Source organism: Artibeus jamaicensis, unplaced genomic scaffold (genome assembly GCF_021234435.1).
Source record: "Artibeus jamaicensis isolate MK-2021 breed Jamaican fruit bat unplaced genomic scaffold, CSHL_Jam_final contig_585, whole genome shotgun sequence".
Lineage (NCBI taxonomy): Eukaryota > Metazoa > Chordata > Mammalia > Chiroptera > Phyllostomidae > Artibeus > Artibeus jamaicensis.
Genome location: NW_026521894.1, coordinates 9109187 through 9121792, shown reverse-complemented (window position 1 = coordinate 9121792; position 12606 = coordinate 9109187). Strand labels below are relative to the sequence as shown.

General features: G+C 37.9%; 1 pseudogene; it reads right to left on the bottom strand.

The window, feature by feature from the left end:
* Positions 1–2017: 2017 nt before the first annotated feature.
* Positions 2018–12606, bottom strand: part of LOC119055452 (UPF0538 protein C2orf76 homolog) — a 30314-nt pseudogene continuing 19725 nt past the window's right edge.

Here is a 12606-nt window from a genome sequence, read left to right as displayed (position 1 = left end):
TGATGATATCACTCTCTATTTCATGTGAAATAAGACCTCTCTGACAAATGCCTCATGTTATCCAGAGCAGCTTTTGTGCATTGATGGGCCTATCTCAGATCTCCTTCTTTTCTCAGGGGAGGGGTGTCCCTAAATGCTGGTCTAATGAAAGATCAGGAGGGGACTATGCAACTGTGTGTAAGAAGTGTTGACTTCTGACTTCCGTGAGAAGACAGCATTTGACTTTTTTCCAAAACAACCCAATCTGTGGAGAGCATCAAAGGTTAATGGGTCGCTTTCTTATACTTAAAGTATTTCTGGCAACCTTGCTGGGAAAAAGAAGGTATTTCCCCTCTGAAACTCAAATTACTCTGGAATGGGCCCTGGCTGGTATGGCTCAGTGGATTGAGTGCCAGCTTGTGAACCAAAAGGTTGCTGGTTCAATTCCCAGTTAGCGCACATGCCTGGCTTGCAGGCCAGTTCCCCAGTAGGGCCATGCAAGAGGTGACCGCAGGCTGATGTTACTCTCCCCATCCCTCCCTCCTCCTCTCTCTTAAAAATAAAACAAATAAAAAAATAAAGTTTAAAAAATTACTCTGGAATGGAAGTTTTCTTTTTGATTATGCTTTAAGTTTTATTCCCCCTTCATTCCCTCACCTACCCCCATCCCCACCAACCTGTTTAACATGTGTCTGTCTTTAGTATATCCATGCTACTCTTGCCCCCCATCATTTTTTGGAATGGCTTTCAAATATTGTTTACACCATGTCTATAGGCTGTTTCCAATCTGAGCTTACAGAAGGAGAGTATGAAATGTGTAGTTTTTAATAATCATTTTTAGCTTTTATGTCCTGATCAAAGATCAGTTTTGATAACTGCATCTTGCTCTCTCTAAAATTCTTTCTATATTGAACTGAATATAATACATTCATTTATTTCTATAAATGGCATTATTGTACTATCTCATGATGTTTTCATGTTGTTCTTCTGCCTTTGGCAGTTTTATGCATGAATGCAGTTAATTTAACATCAGCTGATTCACAGCATTTTTATACACAAAAGCTCCTTTAAAATGTATTCAGACCTGGCTGGTGTGGCTCAGTGGGTTGGGCGTCATCCTGCAAACCAGAAGCTTGCCAGTTCCATTCTAGTCGGGGCACGTGCCTGGGTTGCAGGCCAGGTACCCAGCTGGGGGCATGCCGGAAATAGCTAATCAATGTTTCTCTTGCACATCAGTGTTCCTTTCCCTGTCTCTCTCCTTCACTTTCTCCCTCTTTAAAAATAAATAAAATGTATTCAGACTAGACTTTCAGCTGATACCACCATATTCCAGCAATTCGCCAAAAGGACCAATGCAATGGGGAAGAGGAGAGGCACCCACTATTAGTTCTCTAGGTTTTTTGGAAAACATGGACTTGCTTCTTTGGCCCCTTACGTGCCAATCTACAAGAAAGGTAATTTTGTAGACAGCAAGGGAATGGGCACTGTTCAAAAAGGAATGCCCCACAATTGTTACCAGGGCAAAAGGGGAGGAGTCCGCAGTGCCACCCAGCATGCAGTGGGCACTGTTGCGAACAAACAAGTTAAGGACAAGACTCTTGCCAAGAGAATTAATGTATGTATTAAGGATATTAAGCCTTAAAGGCATTGTTTACAAAAAGTTCTTTACAGAAATACCAAGCCTTGTCACTTTTGCTTTCATACATTTTCCTTACATGTATCTTTTAAAGAAAAATTGTTTAAAGAAAGAAAAGTCTCTATCTTTCTCCATGTAGTTAACATTTCTGTTGTTTTCTCTTTTTTGTGTGCAGATCCAGGTTTCCCTCTGATATAATTTACCTCTGCTTGAAGGACTTCTCTTAACATTTCTTACACTGCAGGTCTCTGTGTGAAGAATTATTGCAAATTGTGCATGTAGGAAAAATGAATTTTTTAAAAGTCTTTAAAAAGGTATTTAAGTCTGTCATTTTCAAAAAAACTCACTCGTGGAATAAAGACTTTTAAAAACGTAGGCAAAAAGGAATGCCCTGTGAGGTCTTCACCAGTGTAAAATGGGATTATCTCTGTAGCTCTTACAACCTTCTTTGCAGAATGTAATTTCAGTTTCATTGGCGATTCCAACTGCTTTTAGAGTGCTGTCTTTGTTTAAAGGAATCTGTTGGCATCTTCCAAACTCAACACAAGTTCATTTTCCTTTTTACTGTGCTTGATGAATTATACCTAGTTTATTATACTTATAACTTCTGCATAGTAGTTGGCAGGCTGGTCCTTAAAGCGATATCTTCACTTGGAAATACTATTAATTTCTTTACAGTTTTGTCCAAATTAACTCCATGATATACTACAGGTTTGAAATTGCAATGATCACACAAACGAATGAGGTGAATTGTAATGGTCACTTCCTCGAAAGCCACGTGAAGAAATGCCTTTCAATCCAGCAAAAATTTCAATCACAGGTAGGTATCTGTCCTAGGGAATATCACACATGTGTACACAAGGAGAACTCTGTGAACATATCTTGCCCATCTTGCTTTATTTACTCTGGGAGGCAGCAAGGGAAGCTTTCAAAATTGGTATCCTAATATTCTTCCTTTTTGAAAAATACTTTTGATGGATATATAATTCTGGGCTGAAATTTTTTCTTAGGAGTGCTTCTGCTGATTTCTGGATTTTTCTCTCTGTGCAGCTTTCTTCTCTCCTTTCTTTTGTCCTGCAAACTCCGGTTGCTGTCACATATCCAAATTTCCAGTTCTGTCTCCTAGAGGAAGCTGCACCTCCCTAGGCCTGTGCTGGAAACTTTTTCCAGGCAATAAGCTGGGACGATCGTACAGCTCACCTGTTGTTCTTCATCAACATCCTTAATGGCCTAATTCCCAATGTCTTGAGAAACTTTGATTTATATATCTTGTCTGTTCAGGTAGGATAAATTTTTTTCCCAGTTACTCTTTCTTGGCCAAATGAAAACCCTTCTTGGAGTAGGGTTTTGGGGGCTTTTTTTTTAATACTAACCCGAGGACATGCTTATTGATTTTAAAGAGAGGGAAATGGAGGAAGAGAAACACTAATGTGAGAAAAAAACATTGATCGGTAGCTTCTCACCCATGACCCAACCAGGGACTGAACCCACAACCTAGGTATGTGCCCAGACAGGGAATCAAACCCACAACTTCTCAATTTATGGAATAACACTCCAATCACTGAGCCATACCAGCCAGGGCATTCTCAGAGTAGTTTTGTTAATTATTTCTCAATTTAGTATACTTATGTCATGTGTAATTAAATTTAAACTTACACCTATGTCTTCTTTGGGTTAAGGTGGGTGGATGATTTTTGTAGGAATGACTTTTTTCTACGCCCATCAGATTCATGACCAGATGAATAAAATAAATCTACACATCAGCTTTCAAGGATGGTATGCTGAGCTTTTTCCCCTTCCTTTCCTAATTTACTTTTCAAAAGTGGAGCAGTTCTTTGATAATCTCGTTAAATGAATGTGGCTTTAGGTTGCTGTGTGGGAAAATCGTTTTACTTAAGTTTGCAGCTGTTTTCTAAAAATATTTTATTATTGTTCTATTGCAGTTGTCCCAGTTTTCCCCCATTGTGCTCCACTGCCCGCCCTCGGCTCCCTCAGTAAGCCCCCATCCTGATGTCCACGTACACAGGTCATTCATACATGTTCTTTCACTAGTCCCATCTCCTTATATCCACCCTTATCCCCCTCTCACCTCCCCTCTGGTCACTGTCAGTCTGTTTCTTGTTTCTGTACCTCTAGTTCTATTTTGCTCTTTTTTTCTTGCTGTTCTTCATTAGGTTCCTCTTACAGGTGAGATCAAATGATATTTGTCCTTTGCCACCTGCTTATTTCACTTAGCATAATATTCTCTAGCTCCATCCATGCTGTCATGAAAGGCAGGAGTCCCTTCCTTCTTTCTTCTCAGTAGAATTCCATTGTGTAAATGTACCAGTTTTTTGACCCACTTATTTACTGGTGGGCACTTAGGCTGTTCAGCCATTGTAAATAATGCTGCTATGCAGCTGGTTTTATAAGTTTCTGGGCCGTACTATAACACAACCTTTTTTAGGTAAATGGAGTATAACTCCTTTTACAATCTATTATTTTGTTTTGATTTTTTCTCTGCCTTAACCATTAATGTATCAATTTTATACTGCAAGCAATATGCAATGTTTCCTTAAAAAGAAAAAGCAATTTTACAGGAGAGGAAACCATTTTTTGTTTGACAATGATATGAAAACCTCTAAGCATCCATGCCATGTTCTTCAGACTTTTATTAGACAAGTTTGAGATCAGATACTTTCAGATAATCCCTTACTATTGCTATTATTTTTGCTATTAATCCCTTGTTATTATTTTTTTACCTTTAAGAAAGTTATCATACTTTATTTTCTGTTATGCAAGCTCTTAAACCCTCACATTCTATACTGGCAATGGGGCTCCATTCACTATGTAAACATGGAATATTTCTTTACATTTGTAATATTTAAATTATTGCCATTTAAGAAACAGATTGATCTTTTTTAATTGCTTATATAATCTAATCCATATAGTAACAACAAAAGGTATATGCAGTAGATACAACAGCATATAAATTATGTAAAAATAGGTTGGCCATTTTAAACTTCACCCTGATTATTGAATATAAAAGAAGACTGATGAAAACAGTTCTAAATCATTCACAGTCCTTAATAACAGGATTTTATATGTTATAGGCTTTAAACTCACTAGGTGCTATCCATATCCATGCTCTTTTTTAAAAAAGCAAAAGGACAATATTCTTTTCAAATGATATGGCAATCTGATAACTGTAAGTGGAAAAAAACATTTTCTGTAAGGTTGAAATTTATTTGAGTGTAAAATAACAAAGATGTTTTGAAAAGAAGTTTTATTTAACTAAATATGTTAGAATTTGGTTTCAGATGTTTGTTTAGCCTCACACCACATTCTCCACATGAGGGCTGCCCCACATATAGACTGAACTTAAATCCACTGACTTTCATGAAATGTTAAGGTCCCTTTTTAATATCTCTAAATAGAGGTAGACATCTTTCAAAGATACCTTTGAAGGAGTTCAAGAAAATGCTTCTCCCCCCTACCAGATACAGCACAGTACTTCTGATAATTCATGAAAACTCTGCCACTCCAGGCAATAAGCAGCCCAGTCTTTTCCTAGGTAGGGTGAGCACTGAAACAAGATCAGAAAATTAAACTCACCACTGTGATATGTACCACACAAGACTAATAACTTTGAGAGCCTCTGACTCAGTATCTCACAGCTGGGTAATTAACATACCCTGGTTACAGTAGGAGCCTTCCAAATCTCTATTACTTGATGACTTTTTTCAGAGCAGTATCAATAAAAGGTTTGTAAATAAGCACAGATTTTTCTCCATTGGCCTCATTCAAAGTCTGAAACTGCTTTGGTATGAGTGAAAAGGACTGAAAAGTTTTAAATATTCACAAGCAAAAGGCACAATGTTCCAGAGCCTGGGGACATAATAGAGAAAAACTGAACTATATTACTTTGACTAATTCAAGCAATCATCTGAGGAATGCATATAGCATACACAAAACTTAAAGAATAGTAATATAGAAGTATGGCAGGAGCTGCTGGGTCGAGAGAGGAGGAAAGCACTGGTTAACCAATTTGGTCCGTTGCAGTTTTCTGCACTGGGAAGTGCCCTGGATTTAGGTCAGATCTGAGTCCTAGCTCAGCTCTACAATTATCATCTACATGACCCGAGGCAAGTGACTATATTCTCCGATTCAGTTTCTAAAAAAAAAATTATGTAATCTTCCTAGGATTACAGGAGGATTATCACCTCAATATTGGAGGTGATATTTTTTTGAAAAATAAAATAAAAGCACCTTTGGCTAAGAAGACAGATTTAAGTCTTGGCTCTGACATGTCTGAATTAATGTCTTTGAACATGTCCCTTAACGTCTCTGAACTTCAGTTTCTTCACACTGTATATAAAACATTTCTGGAGTTCAGACAGGCTACTGAAGGGCAAGCGCAAACAAGCATCGGATCCACACCCAGGGGTCCAGACTGGAAAAACCAGAGCCAGAAATGACATAGGCTAAACGGACAGTAGACACTGGTATATATCTGCTATAAGAAAAGTTCCTGCCCTGGCTGGTGTAGCTCAGTGGATTGAGTATGGGCCTGCGAACCAGAGAATTGTGGTTTGATTCCCAGCCAGGGCACATGCTTGGGTTGCAGGCCAGTTCCCGGCAAGGGACACACAAGAGGCAGCCATACATTGGTATTTCTCTCCCTCTCTCCTTCTCTTCCCCTCTAAAGATAAATAAATAAAATCTTTAAAAAAAAAAAGAAAAGTTCCTAAAGACAGGTAAGTCAATTGTAACTTTGTGAATTTACCTGTGCTGGGAATTTGCAGTCCTTTTTTTTTTTTTTTTTTTTATCTTAGCTAGCTTAGAAACAAAGTATTTGATAAGTCCCTTTGATAAGGCAGAGTGGTGACCTTTGCAGCGCGCAAATGGGATCCATGTTGAGAAAGTCCCTGCCAGGTAGATTAAAACAGAGGTTCCTGCAGAGTTCTTCATGGCAAAGTTCTTTCCCCATCTCTGCCCTCCTATCTCTCCTCAGCCAAACACTGACACAAGCATGAAGATGGTTTTAACATCTTAAAGTTAACCAAGGTGCAATAACAAAGGTTTTCTTTGTATTTTTTGCCCTTTCACACGATCCTTTCTAAAACCAGAACTAGTATTACTACCCCAGCTTTTTTTTCCTTCCCATTTGCATGAAATATCTGTTTCCATTCCTTAACTTTTAGTCGGTTTGTGTCTTTCATTCTGAGGTGGGTCTCTTGGAGACAGCATATTTATCGGTCTTGTTCCCTTATCCAGTCACCTTACCTGTGTCTTTTGATTGGAGCATTTAAGTCATTTATATTTAAAGTGATTATTGATAGCTATGTGTGTATTGCCATTTTATTCTTTTACCTATTTTCCTTATAATCATTTTTTTAAGTTTTATTTAGTTATTTTTCAAGTATAGTTTTTTGTCTATTTTTCCCATCCCAGCCTCCCCCGCCCCTTGCTCCCCACCTCCCTCCCATAATCATTATTTTGAACTCTATATCTAATAGATTGCATGCTTTCATTTCATTTAGCTCTTTTCCTAAAGATTTCTCCTATTCTTTCCTTTGGGCAATTTTCTTTGTCTCCCATTCTGGCTACCTCTTTGTGTTCATTTCTATGTATTAGATCTTCTACAACTCTGTCTTTATGGTGTGGCCTTATGGAGTGGGTGTCCTGTGGGGTCCCTTGGTGCAATCTCCTTGAGCAAAAAAGAGAGAGAAAACTCATGGACACGAACAACAGTGTGGTGATTTCTGGGGAGGAGGATGTGTGGAGGAAGGTATGGGGGTAGACAAAAAATACTGATTAAGTACTGTTGTTTCATAAACAAAATTTTGCTTAAAAAAACAAACTATTAAAAAAGCAAATTATTTGATTGAGCAAGAAAAATAGGTCAAGTAAAAAGGACAAAATGAAATGGAATAACTTCAAATATATCGGTAATGACAATAAATATAAATGAACTAAATCTCTAGGTATAAACTAATATTATTAGACTAAACATATTTTAAGAGATTACCAAATGTTAAAGTCAAATATTCAAATTGGTCACATCCGAGTTTGCTTTGGACAAAGAGAAGACACACAGAATCTGCAGTTCTAGAAAGGTATGGTAAAGTCAGATCTTACAAATTATTGGATCCATTTCTTTCTCATGAGAAGCTAATTTTGTATTAGAAAGCCCATTGGAAACAGCTGTCACAGTCTCAATGTTTTATTCTATGCAGTGTGGCTTCTATGAAACTCAAAATAGCTCCAAGTTGGCCAGCTTGAAATAAATATGTTAATATGGAGAAAAAAAACTAATTAAAAAAAAAGGAATGAGAAGCAAAAGAAACAAACAAAAATCATTAGCAAGACCCTAGCCCATCTCTGATAAAACTGAAATAGCCACAACTCCAACTCGCAATGCATGAAGGACAGTGTTCGTATACAGTACAATTTGAACCAAATATAGAAAAGATGTTGAGAACAGATGGATGTCTCTGTAGAATTCTGGTACTGCCCAAATCCACCTAAAGTGGGTGGCTAAATTCTGATGAACCAATGAGCCTCTGTTTGGACTAGCAAAATCTAGGAGCCTGGACAAAAGGCAATTCACTGACCAATGGTGTAGAAGAACCAAGGCATAAAGAGGACTCATTCAGACTTCTAGGCAGGTTAGAAGAGAAAGAGTAACAATCATTTCTGCAATGTATGGAGAAATCAATACTAGATTCTCATACTGAGGGCCAGTGAGATGCATAGCTTCTTTATTAGCCAGGCAAATCTCCAGGTTATGCAGAGAAGAGCTGTACCTGAAAGACCCCAGGAGGTATATTATTGTCAGTAATTAAACTTGCTTACTCCACTAGCTTGTCCCCTTTCTCTTTTCCTTACATTATTTTCCCTAAATACCAGGTATCCAAATTTGGCACCCGCTTAGAGATCAGTAATGTCTGAAATATGATCATAAATCAAATTTCCTATAGCTGTGAAACTGATCTATACATTCAGTCCAGCGTTGAATGATGATCCCAACAAGCATTTGTGTAGAAACTGAAAGCTAATTCTACGATTTATATAAAAATACAAAATAACTTTGGAAAAGAGGAACAAATTTGAAGACTTTACCCAGCTTGATCTCAAGATTATCATAAAGCTACACCAATCAAAAGGTATGGTATTGATGTAGAAATGAACAAATTGACCAATGAAAGAGATCTTAAAAATCCAACAATGGATCCACACATGTATGGTCAGTTGATTTTTTAGAAAGTTGACAAGGTATTTTAATGACTAAAAATAAATAAAGTTTAGACTAATTATGAAAGAAGTATAATCAGTATGGACTCTTCTCTCACACCCTCACACAAAAGTTGTCAAAATTTATCATAGATATAAATATAAGAGCTACACTACAAAACATCTAGAAACAAACTTGGGAGAGTATCTTAGTTACCTTCACTTTCATAACAATTTTTTAAATATGACACAAAACCACACATGATAAATGAAAAAAATGATGAACTGAATTTTAGTAAAATTTAAAATTTTTAATTTCAAAAGATATTGTTAAAAAATGAAAAGAAAAGCCACAGGCTAGAAGAAAATACTTATACAACATTTATAAGACAAAAGATCTGTACCTAGAATATGGAAAGAACTCTTGCTGCTCAATGAGAAGGCAAAAAGCCTAACAAAAAATATGGGCAAAAGATGCAGACAGATGCTTCGCCAAACAATACATACATGGGGCATAAGCACATAAGAAAAGGCTTAACACCACTGGTCATTAAGGAAATAGAAATTTAAATCACCATGACACACCACCCATTAGGAAAACTAAAATTTACAAACCTGATCATACTAAATGTCAGCAAATTGCTTGATGGAGTGTAAAATTGTATGACCTCTTTGGAAAACAGTTGTGCAGTTTTTTAAAATAAGCATATGCCACAAAATTTGTGACCCAGTCGTTATACTCTTAGATGTGTACATCTAACAAAAGTATAAGCAAAGACCTGTACATGAATATTCTTAGCAGTTTTCTTTGTGATAGGCAAAGACTGAAAACAGCCCATCAACAGGTAAGTGAATAAACAAATCGTGGTACAGCAGTTCCCTCTTATTGCTGGAATACGTTCCCAGACCCGCAGTGGCTGCCTCAAACTCCAGACAGTATCAAGCTCTATATATTTACTATGTTTTTTTTCCTACACATACATACCTATGATAAAGTTTAATTTATAAATTTGTCAGTAAAAAATTAACAACAATAACTAATAATAACCGAACAATTATAACAATATATTCTGATAAAAGCTATATGAATGGTTTGGGGGGCATTATTAAGTAAAATAGGAGTTACTTGTGATACAGGGTGCAGACAGGGGGGCCCCCCCAAAAAAGATTTAGAAAAGTGTCCAGAATTCAAAGTGTATAGGAATATTGGAGAGACATATAAGATGTCCTCACCCCCCCCCCCCCACAGGGGGAAGAAAGAATGGAGCCAGGCCATTGAGAGCTATTTTGCATAGCAACAGTTTTGGAGCTAACCTCCGGAGGAATGGTTTATTTAACATATCTATAACCTTTAACTGGTTTCATAGATATGTTAAATAGCAGTGGCCAAGTTTGGAGCAGAAGGGAGAGGGGAGAAGGTAGTAGCGGGGGACTCAAGATGGGATCTATGAGCTGCTCTCCTGAGTGAGGAGGGGCTTGGACTCAGGATACTAAGGCTTGGCCCCTGAGTGGAAGGGCCGCTGTGTGGGAGCTTGGAAAAGACTGGCTCCAGGACATGAAGGGTCCCTGCTTGGGCAGATGAGAGAGAGCCATGCGGTTTCAGCAGAGTGAGGACCCCCTGTTGGTGGGGTGAAAGAGGGAGCCACGTGGTTTTGGCGGAGTGCGGACCCCCTCTTTCCCAGGTGAAAGGGAAAAACCACGCAGCTTTGCCAGAATGGGGATCCCTGCAGCCAGGTGAAGAAGACAGCCACATGCTTTTGGTAGAGTGCGGACTCCTGCAGCTTTGGTAGAAGAGGCCCACGCGGCTTTGGGGTGCCCCCTCTGGCCGCGGGGCCTGAAAAGCAACAGAGACTTTGACTGGAACTGGGTACAAAGGACTCTTGCCAGTGGACCATGAGAGGGTACCACAGTACTTTGGATTAACTCGAGATCCTGCACAGTGACACAGCTGACGGTGCCAGCGGCCTGCAACACAGACGTGTGCTCTTTTCCTGATTTACGGTACCCGGAGTTGGGACAGTGAGTGAGGAGCGCTGTGTGGGTGTAGGTGTACAACCTAAAGGACTTTGATATTTTAGTGGTGGCATTAGGCCTGAATAGCATTAAATAAACATTTTGTTTCCTTTTCACAAATCTCTGGCATTAAGAGATGTGTTTCCAATTGGCGGCGGACAGAAGGGCCCAGTAGATTTTAGTATTTTGGTTGTCGGGAGGGGCCCCTGTTGTATAGCAGTTTTGGGCATCCCTAGGTGGGCCAAATATTGTATTGCCCCTCCCACCTCCACCTCCTCTTGTTCGGTAACACTTGTACACAAGCACTCTCCTTACACAAAGTCCATCTGATAACCTAGAAGAACACTAAGTGGCCAACTGGCAGGTAGCATGTAAGGGTTGACATGCTAGAAAAAAGAATGATTCACATCCCAGACAGGACACAGTTGGACCGTCCAGAGATTTCATCACATGACTCAGAATTGTTCCATCACGTTACATCACGTAAGTTAAAACTTATGAATTGTTTACCCACGGTTGCACACTGAAACCCTGGAAAACAAAACCACAACCCAACATTGATACATGCAATAATAAACAAATCTCAAACTACATGCTGAGTGACAGAAAAAAGACACAAGAGTATCTCATGCATTTCGCTTATTTAAAATTCTAGAAAATGGGAAGTATTTTATAGTGCCAGGAAGCAGGTGAGTGGTTAACTATAGATGCTGGGACAAAGAAGAGGAATGCAAAGGGGCATGAGGAAGTTTGAAAGGACAATGGATATATTCTTTAACTTGTGGTGTAAATTTAGGCATATTTTTAAATAATCAAATTGTACAGTTTAAATAGATAGGGTTTACTATACATCACATACTTCTATAAAGCTGCGAAAGTAGTATCCTGAGTATATGTTCCTCAAGGTTTGTCAAACATTTTAGATAATTTTATAAACTTAGTATAGAAAAATTTGATGACTCATAACTATGTCAATTGTTGATCATTTTAAATGCAAAAGAATTTACTGCAAATCTCTTTTGCTTTCCTCTCCTTTTTCACCTTGGATTAAGTTCTGTCTGACACATGCTATAAAAATTCATAGTAACTTCTGGTGGTTGAGATAGGTTTTATCATTTGTGATTCCTGCTGCTGCTGTTTGTGATGAGCTTGAGTCAAATAGAAGTGTTTCTGACAATTTCTAAACCTAAAGCCAACACAAATTCTCATTTTTCCAAAATACTCTGACAGCCCTGATAACACATATGTCATAATGAAAATGAGAAAGGCTAAATTATTAAAAAGAAAACACTATCACACTGGGAAATATAAAACAATATTTTTGTCCATAAGAAATGCATTTCTAGCACTCATTTACAAAGATTAAAAGTATTTTTTAAAAATGGGTAGCATCATCCTAGAAAAATATACACACAGAGAAGCCCACAAGGAAACTAGAAGTTAGATATTAATCTCAGACTGAGTTTATAATGAAAAATGGGGAAACAAAGGGCAATTGGTAGTAATAAAGCATAAATTTTTATACATTTGCTGCATCATACAGCAGATCATCATAATTCAAAATGCCCAACAAAACAATAGAAAGTAAAATAATATTAAAGTACTTTAATTTGCCTCTACAGATGATAAAAAATTAAATATATAATAAAAATTAGAAATAATATACAGAACAGTTTTTCAAAGTGTGGCCCAAGGATCATTTGCAGCAAACTTTGCTGGGATTCTTGTAAAATAAAGTACATTCCCACTCCCCGCACTGGCCT